We start from the raw sequence: 4,749 nt of genomic DNA, 5'->3' as shown, positions 1-4,749 counted from the left end.
ACGCTCAGGCAGTCTGCCATGAAGCTCTGGCCCAAGATGGATGCAGGTTAGGATCTTTCCCAGTAAGCCACCACAGATTATTAGAAATGGGTTAAGCAAGATATGAGAGTTAGCCAAGAAGAGGCCAGATATAATGGACCAGGCAGTATTTAAAAGAATACAGTTTCCGTGTAATTATTTCAGGGCATAAGCTAGACAGGCAACTGGGAGCCCGGCGGCAAGACTATGTGAGTCACATCTCCAGCCATAAAGTTTGCTCTTCCAATGACACTCTCATGGGCACAATAGCTGACTGCTAAGACCCAGTTCCAGGGAGGCTAAGGCAGAAGGACCAGGAGCTTGGTAGCAGCCTGGCTACACAGGCAAACCTCATCTCATAACAAATCAGCTGTACATGTGTAAAAAACCTGCACTAGAAGCTCTCTGAAAGTAGAGGCAGGATGACTCCAGAGTTCAAGACCATACTGGAGCTAGGCCACTGGTGGTGGCACACACCTTTAATCCCAACATTTGGGGGACAGAGGCAGGCAGATCTCTCTGAGTTTGAGGCCAGCCTGGTCTACAAGAGCTAGTTCCAGGACAGGCCCCAAAGCTACAGAGAAACCCTGTCTCAAAAAACCAAAGGGGGGGGGGAATGTAAAGACTGGACCCGTTAGAAGTCACTAGTGCAAACATTAAATGGTGCAGTTCCTTTTAGGAACCTGGCAAATCTTAGAAAATTGAGTCACCATGCAGTACAGAAACTTCATTCCTAGGATTATGCCTGAATGAATTGCTAACATGTCCACACAGTGCTGACACAACTCTTAAAATAGCCCAAAGTGGAAACCCAAGTATCCATTAACTAACGCGTGGATAAAATGTGGCATCCTGTCAGGAAGAGTGCTGGAGTGATTCTGTAAAATGAATGGATCTTGCCAGTGGTGATGGCGCACACCTTTAATCCTAGCACTGGGGAGACAGAGGCAGGCAGAGTTTGAGGCCAGCTTGGTCTACCTAGGGAGTTCCAGGACGGGTTCCAAAGTTACAGAGAAACCTTGTCTGGGGGGTGGGCGGGGAACAACCCAAAACAAACAAAAAAGGATGAATGGATCTCGGAAGCAACGCGACATTTCAAAAGAGCACAGACTCTTATTATATTGAAAGAAATGTTGAGAACAGTCAAAATTATAGATGATTAGCGATGCCGGGTTCAGGGAGGTACGAATGGGGTATTTATTACCTGCCAATGAGGGGATGGAAAGGGATGAAGGAAGCACTCAGAATTAGGCAGTAGTGATCACCACCTAGCCACGCAAACCACACACGGAACCTCATGATTTAAGGTTGTAAAGTTTGTTTTGTTTTGTTTTTCAATACACAGTTTCTCTGAGTCCTGGAACTTGCTCTGTAAAAGCTAGGCTGGCCTCAAACTCAGAGATTCTCCTGCCTTTGCCTTCTGAGCGCTGGGATTAAAGGCATGTGTCACCACTCCTTGGCAATGACTGTCAATTTTATATTTATCTCTCAAGAAGGGGAAAGGTTTCACTCAGCAGTGCCCCACGGTCCAACAAATCAGATGAGACCAGGTCTAGAGGTCACTTGACACAGTGAATGAAGTCACACTTCAACAGCTCTTCCATCTCATGATCCTCTATTCCTGGGGTTCTCCCCCTTCCTAATTCTCCCTCTTTCTTTAGTACAATTCATGATGTGGTAACCGTAACCATAAAGTTATTTCATCGCTACTTCATAACTGATGTCAGATTCTCCTCTGTATGCTGGGAGTATCATTGGTGAATAAAGAAACTGCCTTGGCCTGTTGATAGGGTAGAATTTAGGTGGGGAAAACTAAACTGAATGCTGGGAGAAAGGTGACAGAATCAGGAGATTGGAGACAGACTCCAGATGGAACTTTACCCGGTAAGCCACAGCCACATGGCAATACACAGATTAATGGAGATGGGTTAGTTTAGGATATGAGTTAGCCAGAAATATGCTTAAGCTATTGATCAAAATGTAATTGCAAATAATGTGGTTTTTGTGTGATTATTTTGGGAGCCTGGGTGGCCAGGAAATGAACAAGCAGCCTCCAACTACACATAATTTTGCTGTTATGAATCATAATGGATGTTTTCTGATCGGCTTAGGCAACTCCTGTATAGTTGTTCCCCCTTGAAAGGGGTTGCCACCCATAGGTTGAGAACCACTGCTTCAGTTCTAGTGATTGTGTTTCAGCAGTGTGTGGTCCCATTACTCTTGAATTACTCTTGAGATTCAGCTGGAGTGGGTGAACCACTTGCTTTTTTTTTTTTTTTTTTTTTGGTTATTTCGAGACAGGGTTTCTCTGTGGTCTTGGAGCCTGTCCTGGAACTAGCTCTTGTAGACCAGGCTGGTCTCGAACTCAGTGAGATCCGCCTGCCTCTGCCTCCGGAGTGCTGGGATTAAAGGCGTGTGCCACCACCGCCCAGCCGAACCACTTGTTCTTAAGGAACCCATGCTGGTGAGAAGTTTCCTGGAAAGGCTTTTTTGAGGAAGTGATGTGGGAGTGTCATATATCAATCTGTTGATTTCATTGGTTAAGTTATAATAAACCAGCTGCTTGGCCTCGTGGCTTGGAACATAGATGGGAGGAGTAAACAGAATAGGATTCTGGGCGGAAGAGGAAGTGAGGTCAGACTCTGCTCTGCTTCCGGAGAGACCGGACAGCTCTGCTGGAGCACAGACGCCATGCTCAGCTCTCCCGGGTAGACGCGATAGCTCTGCTCTCTGAGGCACACGCGATGAAGATGGATGTAGGCTAGAATCTTCCTGGTAAGCGCACCTTGGGGTGCTTACAAACATCATTAGAAATGGGCTAGTCCAGGTGCGAGAATTAGCCTATAAGGGCTAGAGTATGGGCCAAGCAGTTCTTTAAATGAATACAGTTTGTGTGTTGTTATTTCGGGCATAAGCTAGCCAAGCGGCCGGGGTGTTGGGGACGCAGCCCCACCGCTCCTATTACAACAAGGAAGGAAGCCTAAAATCCTGCCTCTGGGCATGGCTGAGTATGTTATATCAACGGAAGACTCAGGCCAGCTGGGCAATATGAGGTCTATGGGAAAACTGGGTATACATCCTTCCTTTTTAAGAACTGAGACTGGGCCAGGTGGCGGGGGTGCACACCTTTAAGCCCAGCCTTGGGAGACAAGGGCAGGAGGATCTGTGAGTTCAAGGCCAGCCTGGTCTGCAAGAGCTCCAGAACAAGCTACAGAGAAATTGTCTCAAAAAAAGAAAAGAAAAAAAAAGGCGGGCAGTGGTGGCGCACACCTTTTAATCCCAGCACTTGGGAGGCAGAGGCAGGCGGATCCAGAGACCAGCCAGATCTACAAGAGCTAGTTCCAGGACAGGCTCCAAAACCACAGAGAAACCCTGTCTCGAAACAACAACAACAACAAAAAAACCAACAACAACAACAACAACAACAACAACAACAACAAAAAAATCAAAGGTGAAGCTCTGCATACATATCCGAATTATTTGGCAACACAAGTCCAGAACAGAAAAATACTTCCACCCAGCTATCCAGCTATGACACATGAGGTGATATCTTTTTATAACTGACCCAAAGACTAGCACAGCACATGTTAGAGCTACATGCCATCTCCAGGTAAGCAAAGTGCACAACGGGAACACTGGTAACCCAACTACAGCTTCAAGATTTGCTTCAACTCCAGACTGGTCACAGAACCCCTAGAACTGTTTTACCAGAAGAAAACAAGTAGCCTTCAGATAGAGGTCTAAGATTCATTTCCTTGCTCAGTGTTGTCAAATTTAACTACGGTTTCTTCGCCCAGAAAGGAGTTCAACACACCTGGTACCAGTTGCCTCAGAACACCCACCCCGAAGATTCAAGTGTCATCTCAACCTTTGACAGAAGGGAACAAGGCAGTTTCTGTTGTCTCCCAATTAATTTCCCTCCAATTTGAGCCACATGAAACTCTGTGAAACAAGTTCAAATTACAGCTACAAATCACACATTTTTTATTTTATCCAGACAGGGCTTCTGTGTCATAGTCCTGGCTGCCCAGGAACTAGCTCTTGTAGACCAGACTGGCCTTGAACTCCCGATTAAAGGCGGCACCACCACAGAGCGGTCTTCACACCTTCTGATTAGCCAGTCTGTTAACATTGCTGCAGGTTAGCACAGTGGCAGACCATCTGACTGTCAAACACAGCACTGCCCAAAGAGACAGCAGAGGGTCAATGCTCATCAGAGGGATGCCCAGCTCTGCATACTTTGATTGCCACACCCTTCAAGAACCATTTCCTTGCACCCACTAAAAGATCCGGTCTATTCTGGGACGCATACATACCCGCTACCACTTTCCACTGTGTGTTTGCGAGACTGACTGGATTCATGACCATCCAGTCAAACCAAGAGAACTGGCAGCCAGGTTCCCCAATGTGGAGAAAAGACCAGAGGCAGCATTTCCAAGCCAAACTGTATCCAGCTTTATTAAAGACACTTTCCATAAACAATCATGGTTTTCCAGGCAGAACATGGGCAGACAATCAGTAACAGTATACAAGAACTTCCAAACTCCCTTCTTGTATCGACTACCAAAATCAGAAAGCCACTATAAAACCCGGTGAGTCTCCATTGGATGCTCTGAAAGGGGGAGGAGTTTAGAGTGAGGGCTGACATAAAACCCCGGTGAGTCTCCATTGGATGCTCTGCAAAGGGGGAGGAGTTTAGAGTGAGGGCTGACATTTCACATCGAGGATGTT

The sequence above is a fragment of the Alexandromys fortis genome, unplaced genomic scaffold (genome assembly GCF_014885135.2).
Source record: "Alexandromys fortis isolate MF-2015 unplaced genomic scaffold, M_Fortis_MF-2015_v1.1 scaffold_26, whole genome shotgun sequence".
Taxonomy (NCBI): domain Eukaryota; kingdom Metazoa; phylum Chordata; class Mammalia; order Rodentia; family Cricetidae; genus Alexandromys; species Alexandromys fortis.
This window is presented reverse-complemented; position numbering follows the sequence as displayed.